Source organism: Lolium rigidum, chromosome 4 (assembly GCF_022539505.1).
Source record: "Lolium rigidum isolate FL_2022 chromosome 4, APGP_CSIRO_Lrig_0.1, whole genome shotgun sequence".
Classification (NCBI taxonomy): domain Eukaryota; kingdom Viridiplantae; phylum Streptophyta; class Magnoliopsida; order Poales; family Poaceae; genus Lolium; species Lolium rigidum.
Genome location: NC_061511.1, coordinates 163548492 through 163557265, shown reverse-complemented (window position 1 = coordinate 163557265; position 8774 = coordinate 163548492). Strand labels below are relative to the sequence as shown.

The 8774-nt window shown below is 43.3% G+C and overlaps 1 long non-coding RNA gene across 2 annotated transcripts; it reads right to left on the bottom strand.

Moving 5' to 3' along the window:
* Positions 1-5160: 5160 nt before the first annotated feature.
* LOC124646523 lies at positions 5161-7892 on the bottom strand. Of its 2 annotated transcripts, none has more exons than XR_006986364.1 (3): positions 7704-7892; positions 6242-7598; positions 5161-5505 (listed from the first exon to the last, which is right to left on the bottom strand). It is a non-coding gene; the product is annotated as an uncharacterized LOC124646523 (long non-coding RNA). The 2 variants fall into 2 exon arrangements; XR_006986363.1 differs by having other exon boundaries at positions 5169-5505; positions 6242-6457.
* Between the last annotated feature and the right edge of the window lie 882 nt (positions 7893-8774).

The following is an 8774-nucleotide window of genomic DNA, read 5'->3' as shown; positions in this document are numbered from 1 at the left end:
GAACAAAACACGTCCCCCAAATGCTCTAACTATTTTAGGATTAGAAACATAAATAGACATATATTGATTTTGAGGCACACTTTTTAGATGTTGGCAAAAACAAACAGATAGAATTATAGTTCAATAGATATTGGGAAAAATCACGCACCTAGACATTGAGTTGTATAACTCATATATAGTGTAGACCATTTGCTATGCTCTTTAAAACTGTAATGCTTCAGTTTAACCTTAAAACTTATATTCATCTTCTATAACTTTTGCTGTGATCACCGGGTTGAAGTCAGACAAACTTATGTTCACTATAACTTATTTACGCACGAGGATAACATTTTATTTGATGTGTGGACAATGCTGTTATGCACCCAATTCAAATTTGGAGTCGACCCTTAGTTGCAAATATCCCTCCGATTAAGGCACTGATGAAACGTTGTTTATGGAGCTGAACCATCAAGTCACGGGAACGAGAATAAGATCGTGTCGTATTCTCCAACCGTCTATTACGTGCCTACTACCACAAGATCAAGGTTCTATAGATTGCGAAGGACTGACATAGTTCACCTAAAGCTATTCTGATACAAGTCCGAAGGTTTGGGATGAACTGTGTACACTATAGAAACTTGACACCCTCCAGAACACTCTTGTTTAAGTGGTCAAAACGTATTCTGGTTTTGCAAAGTCATTGTTCATCCGACCCAAGCCAACCAGCAAGTGATAAACAACACTCTCCCCCGGCACCGCTCTTCCCCCTCGACAGTAACTTTGATAGTCCTCCACCGCTAACCGGGCCGCCGATGGCCGCTCCGCCAGGCTAGCTGGCCGGAGTTGGTCCTGGGTAGGTGCCGGAGTAGGTTAGGGTGTAGATCTGTAGGTTCTTCTGGTTTTGGCTTCATGCCAGTGTCTGGGCGTATGTCCCGTAGATGGAGCGCCGCCGTCGATCCCCTCCGCCAGATCTTCGGCGCTCTAGGGGTGCTTATTCCTCTGCTTCTGCTCCGGTGGTCAGAGCCATGGGCGGACCGAAGCAGCACCAGCTCCTCCAACAATAAGGCGATTCTAGGCTCTCTTATGCTACGGAGATGCTGTCGAGCTGATGGCTCTCTTGGCCATGGTGGCTTTGAGAGGTACAACAGCGAGGGAGCGGGATGGATCTCCTGTCTACCACTCGGTCGGCCTAGGTGGCAAGGGAGTGGGTAGACGGTGCTGGTTCTGGCAAGGAGGCTGGCTCGCCGTCGCGGGTCGGTGAAGAATAGCTCGGGGTGGCAGTGGCTCCTGGCTTGCCGCGGTGGCGAGGAGGAGGAAGCTGCTCAGCCTGATCTGTTCTTCTTCAACCGGCTTCAGCTTCTTCTGCGCTTCTTCTTCGACAAGCTCAACCACGGGGTGGCCTTCTTGCCTCCGCGATCTTCGGCCGGCATGGCGGCATCACTACTACCTCCAGATCGGAGGCCCCTCTTCCTAGCGGCTGGAGCTCGGCGCCAAGCTTCCACCAAGTGGTTCGTCCCCAGTGGTTTCAAGGTGTCCAGCGGCGAAGGAGCTACGTCGGATATGGGTGTTCGGGCGTTTGCGCCCTTTTCCTCGGCGGCGACGCCTTGAGGACGCCGACGTCTGGTGGCGGAGGCACCCAAGGACCCGATTGCATTCTTTTTCCTAGTTCCAGGGTGGTTTTTGTATTTTGGCAGGTTAACCTTAGTATTTTGGCAGGTTAACCTTAGTATTTTGGCAGGGTCCTTTTCCTAGTCCTCTAAATTTTGGTTCTTTAGAGTGAGTGATGTAAAAGGCCTGTCTGCATATGTGTAACCTGCCACGTGTTGGAATAGATGTTCTTTTGGGTTTTCTAGACCAAAAAAAAAAACCCAGCAGAGGTTATAGCACCGAAGGCATGAAGGGAGTCCAATTAGGCTGCATGAATGTTCGTGTTTCGAGCACCCACGATACTGCCGACACCACAATGGTACCTGAAAGTCCCTTGTCCTGGTTCAAGACTTTTCTGATACCTCTCATGCCAACACGCAGGTGGGCAGATCCTCCCCCTAGCCGGGATGCACTGACGTCAAGGTCCCCGGTATGGACATGGGGACACGACCTTGTTCCGGGTCGGTGGTATAGCTGCGGTGCTAGTGCCAATCATTCTGATCAAAGATCGGGGGAGGCAAATAGAAGGTGAAAGCTAGTAGTAGCTGCTACGGTTCTGGCAAGGAAAAAAAAACGCAGACCTATGGAGAAGAAGAAGGTGCGGGAGTGGAATACTGGTGTTTATGCGAGCAGATCGATCGTTTCATAGTGTGACGTCCTCTATATATGGTCCTGAACTGGACTATAGTTGGTGGAGCACTACACGATCAAAGGCTTCTTCAATGTTCACATGGTTGATAGTTGTGCACGCCAGAAGGTCATGGCGTCTCGCTCCATTTAGTACTACAAAGTGCATGGTCCTTCAGCGTGATCTGTTTTCACTTTAGACTAAGTTCAGTGAACGCCCTCATGCTCTCACAAAATCGGGGAAAGCAATCTGTTTGCTGTCTTCTAAACTTTGTAGCTTCAACGGCTTCATTGCTCATGGTCGGTCCAAGCTTGCAAACATTTTGCACTCAAATGGACTGCAAGCATGGTCATCGCAGCGTCATCGTGATGAGATTTTTCAGGAACGCAAATATTGTGAGTGGTAACTCCTAAATCTCCAAGAGTTTTGCGATCGGAGGATTTTGAACCAAGCATGTTGTTGAACTGATATAACGTTGCTGCATGTAATTAATATTTAAGTTGCAAGTGGATCTAAATCTGTCCAGGATAGGTTTCACCCGGTTATTTATTAATTAAATGAGCATCTATGTGTTTCTTAATTAATAGATTGAGGCAAAACTTTTGCATCAGTCCAAAAAAAAAACTGTGCAGGTAGTACAAGTCTGATATTTGTACAACTGAGTAGTCCATTGTTGTGCAATGGTTTTACCACACATATGGATGATGCAATTCTGCCCATCGTATAGAAATCATACAAAGAACATCTTACACATAGCAGCACTCTTTTTGTGTAGACACATTTATAGCTGTGAAGAACTCCATCGGAAGAATCATAAGCATAAGTGTTGAAAAGGTAAGTAAAATATGAGGGTTTCGCATTTTATTGTTGTTCGTTGCCTTGTTTGTACACCTGTATTACGATAACTGGATAATATCTCACGCGTTGCGGCGGAATAATAGCAATTAAGAACTTTGCAAAAAGGTGCACGATAAGCTAAATATGTCTCCTACTTCAACGATATAAACGCAGAGTGTGAACTGTGTCCACAAAAACACACGCACACACTGTGAGAGAGAAGTACCCATATTTTTTCAATGATGAGAATGTATCAACATCGAAAAATACCAATTACATCCAGTCTCTACAACAATTCAATATCCTAATGGTAGCATGAGTGAACACACAACCAAAAAAAACTAAGAAACAAAAAGTCCCACTACGGTATTCAAGCCCTAGCAGCAACAATACACGCGACTACTTGCAACACGACGTAAATTGGCGATGAGTTCTCCAATGACGACTTCTTCTGAGACGTTGACGATCTCTTCGGCAACCTCAACATAGGAGACAACACCACCACTACTACCACTCAAGCTGCACCGTATGTGACTCTCCCTCTCTCTCTCACATCTTGCTAGAGTTTTTAGTTCTAGTGTTTGGAGTAGATGCGATACGTTTTTCTTGTTAAGATGCTATTTATTCATCTACTCTGTTAGTTTGCATGATTAGTTTTATTACTGTTTCTGTGATCATGCTATGTTAATTACTTATTCGGATAAAATCATAAGAAAATTTTCTTATATATTCAATATTTTGTTCTATGCATTTTAAAGGAAATGCTGCGTTATGGTTACATACCTATGAAGCTTTGAATAGCATAGATACATGGTCAGAATTATGTGTAAGCGTTTTGCAAAATTCAATAGAGATAAATATGCTAATACAATATATTTTTGCCTTGAAATAAACAGAAGTATAGATGAATATGCTTAAAAGTTTGAAGAACTTATGCTCTCTCCATCCCGTGAAACATGTCAGAGATTTATCAAAACACACACACACACACAATATATATATATATATATATATATATATATATATATATATAGGACATATTCATACTACACCCGGGTGTAGTTACACCCACACGTGTTTCACATAATCTAGAGAGTATCTATCATACCGGAGAGTATGTACATGTAGTATGAAGTATATAAGACTATTTGGGTAGTATATATAATACTTTGTAGGCAGTATGTATATTTTTTTACGTAGACTCATTTTTTACGTATACATATGCATGAATTTTGGCTATATAGTGCAAACTACATGCTCACTTGCATTTTTTTCACCAAACTTGGTTTAGAATATCTTAGATATAGTGTAAGAACATACTCAAACTGATAAAGGATCATACATACTTCCGTATGGTAGTATATTAGATATGGGTGTAACTACACCCAGGGGTAGGAAGTATTTATCCTATATATATATATATATATATATATATATATAATATACATATACATATATAGAGACGCGCTATTTGACTCCCTGGGGGCAGAATATTATTCTGCACCCAGGCTTCCGTTCCGAGCCGCGCCTTGCGCAGCCAGCGAGCCCGCCCGGGCCAAACTCCTGGCGTCGTAAGAAAGTTGCATGTGACATAATAAACTCTCGGCCCGCACGCTTATGCTCTCACACAGCATGATATGCGACGTAAAGTTTTGACGGAGCTAGTTCCAAAGGCGCATGTGAGGTAAGAAAATGTAGGGCCAACGTAAGAGAATTAGAGGAAGCCAAGCCACCGGTAGCTCCATGGGCCAACAACATATAAAATAAGGCTATCTTATGCTCCTTATCCTATTCACCTCCAAGCAAAATCACGTTCGATCGAATATTACGATTCATGAGAAAAAATCGCACTTACCATTCATGGATGTTCGTGTGATACAAGATGCCATTATTATGTGATCTTGATGGCATCTTGATTTCTTAAATAACAAAAAGCATGATACCAAATTTTGTTCTTGCATCATACTCCCTCTGGTCTCTTTTAATTGACTCGGATTTAGCACAACTTTATACTAAATCTGAGTCAATTAAATAGGACCGGAGGGAGTACTAGAAAAATATGCCCGTGTTATGCCACTGAAACACAATATTGAACATCTCACGGTTTGAAATTTAACATACATATTGGTACAACTATCACACAAAACAAGTCACAAAACCCACCTGCGACGCTGAAACACTCCCTATGTGACAACCCATCGACATCATGGCCGAACCACCAAGATGCCCATCTTTATTCCATCGTAGATGTAATGCCATCTTTTGTTTGGCTTCTAATTGATAAACTGTTATCAATCTACTTGCATACTTTTTTTGAAGTGAAATCCCAGGGAACACCCCTTGCATCCGAAAAAATGAAGAGAGCATCGCCGCCATATACATGAAGGAGACTCCAGCGACAGGGGCAGGAAATCCTGTAATAAAGCGGGTTATGTTGGTTAAAAATTTGCAATGAACATGAACTGCTGGCGAATCAGCCTCAATAGTTCTAGGTAATAAAAAACTGCAACTTTGCCGGTACGTATACCTAACATACTTACACAATTTGTATGAGAAAATAATAGACTTCCGAGTTCATATGAGAAAACTATGTATGACAGGGATGAATTTAAAAGTAAAATTTGTTAGCAGATCAATCTTGAAAATATTGAGGTCATTCAGATCGCAGAGAAAGCTAGAACATGAATTAATAGGTACTGAGGGGTTCCAAGAAAAACATGTACATGACTCTCCAAAATGTAAATTTTAAAGAGGTGGTGCAGCTTGTTCGGTTTAAGCTGGGGCATGTCCAAGTACATCTGGTGACTGCCCAAGATGCAGTGCAATATGAAACTACTCAAAATGGCTGAATACTTGTAGAACTTCCAGCAAGCATTGAGCTATGCTATCAAGCTTTTCAGCAAGGGCAGGAAGACACCAATGCCCTGAAGTCTGTGATTCTGTCAAGTTGAAAAACCAGGGGTAAGGGCACAACTTGTCTCGATCAAAATTTACTTGGTGGCCAACATGTGAGCTTTTGGGATTCCTCCCACTAATATGTCAAGTTTTCAGTGCCATGTATGAGAAATTAAAAGGGCGCAGGAAGTGGACACAGAATCAACATCTTACACCATCCGTGAATTTGTATCAAAAGAAAATGCAGAATCTTACCTTGGTCTGGAGACCTTTAAAGAAGCTACCCGAGACAAATATTACTCAACGGGCGAAAACTACGAGGAGTCTTATGGCTGTCCAACTGCCCTGCTGCATCTGCATTAACTAGCGGATGGAGAGCAGATCCAGAGTCCATACCAAGAATTGTATCTCATGTAACGTTTGAAATGATCTTGTTGATGGGTTCATCTTCCTCCTCAACAGAAGCTATAGCTGAAAAAACAAACAGTACGAGCGGTGTTCAAGACAATTTTATGCTCGCAAGTCAATTACATGCAACGTCTATCATTCAGACAATGGAGGACGCCCGATATGAATGAACAGTCAAAAAATCTGTTATAAAATATTACTCTTAGTTTGAGGGTATATTAACCAAAAAAAAATCAACCAAAACTGAAAGGTTGGGCGAGGGTGAGTACTCAGTCCACCTCATTGCAATTCAAATAACTGTACTTGAATTTGCAACTACATGAATATCTTGGTAGTAGCAACTAAAACAACAAAATTACATGATGTATTGCATCTGAAATGAAGATGGGCTAGGAAACTAGATGTTTGCGAGCGTTCCATACCAATATGGCCTTACTATTGAGGATGGAATGCAGCCAGGGTCACGGACTCTGTGGCCTATGTGGTGGATGCGAGTCTTTGAGGTGGATGTGATAGCCTAATTTTTGCGTCAAGTAATATCACTTTTGCATAATATTAGCTCAACGATCACGTTATATCTGTTTAGAAGAAAGGTCCTATTTCAAAATCAAATTGAATACTAATGAGACCAAGTGGACGAATTTAAGATGAATCCAATCACCCAACTCATCCCTCACAAACACAAGGCAGACTTTAAACCCGAAGCATAAAAAAAGTCTCTAATCCCGAGACCCATCTGATTCTTCCTAAACTACAGAAAGGGTAAATTATGTATCACATTTAGCAGTTTTCTTTTTCAGGCATCAACACAGCTGGGATCTGCAGTGAGATATTAGAACATATCTCGTGTGGTAATTGAGTGAACATGCCCAAATGCTTTCACCATGTATCAAGAGGCAAACGCCATTTTTAATTGGTATAAATCCAACTTGAATTTGTAGCTCCGTAAACATCAGGTCGATGTGGTAACTTATAAAAAAAATGTGATACATACCATCTGGCTGGAACAGAGATTTGGAGTCCGCACTCGAAACTACACATGAATTGAATCTTCTTTCAGCTATGTTCGGCCAATTGATCTAACCAAAAACAGAACACAAGGGTACTTGCAACTGGATCTACCTACCAGATAACTCACTCTTGCAGCCACTGCTTGCAGCTATGTCAACCGCACAACTAAAGTAACTTTCTTAGTACTGATTCACTATATCAAAGAATTGGATGAAAAACCAAGATGGAAAAAAATCTACGTCATGGTCATTCACAATCCAGACTGCTCGCACAGACAAAATAATTATTCAGGCCTAACCTTTGGGGGAAATCTTGAGATCAGGGATCTTGGATGAGAACTGCAGGCTGGGGGAGCGCTCAGGTACGGAGGCAGATGTGATGCCATATTCGATTCCACCGGGCCTCAGAGGCATGCGAGCCACTGCTTTTCCAGCCGGCGGCGTTGGTTCCAGGCGTGGTGTGGACTCCCTCTCCGCCCACGCGAATCCGCTCACGCCGACTCACAGAACAACGCTGCCACCCGCCGAGATGTTGGGGACGAGGCCACCCACAGGCCCAGGCCGCGCAAGCAACCTGTTGCCGTCGGGGACAAGGCCACCCACAGCCGCGCACGCCGCAGAGGCGGCCCGCACAGCCTCCCGCAGCGACGCGCATCGGGCGAGGCCGCCCGCTTGCCCCGAAACTGTCGATAGTTGCAGCCGCTCGCCGCAAGTCGCAACCGCCGGTGCAGCCGCTCTCCGCCTGCCTCAATCGCCGGTGAAGCCGCAAATCCCCGGACGGCAATCACCGGTGCTGCCGCTCGCCGAAATTCCAGAACCGCCGGCCGCACACGATGCTCTCGATTAGACTGGGCTAGCTCGTAAAAGCGAACAGAAGTGGGGGAATAACCGTCGACGTAAAAAGGAACAAAAGAAATTACATCACCTGGTGGCCGCATCGGGTGCGACGGAGTCGGTGGGCTTGGCGCGTCAAATCGATCCGGGTGCAGAATTACTTATTCTGCACCTAGGGTGTTTAATAGAGTTTCCCTACATATATATATATATATAGGTCCGCTATTCTCGAACCGGTTCGAGAATAACTATTCTCGAACCCTTTCTGAACTTCCCGCTGCGTGGAGGTGAACTTCTCGGCGGAACACACAATTTCTTGTTTCAACGGACAGTATTTCAAGGGTGATTTTTAAAATGAATGTCGGAATAATGCATATGATATACCATTGGAAAGATATGAAAATTTCGCAAATTTATTGCTCAAAAAGTTTTCCCAAATTCGTTATAATTTAAAAATAATTTCAAATATATTGAACTCTCTTTTCGTGGAATTCATTGTTTTCGTAAAGTTATTTGGACGCTATTTTCAAACTGTT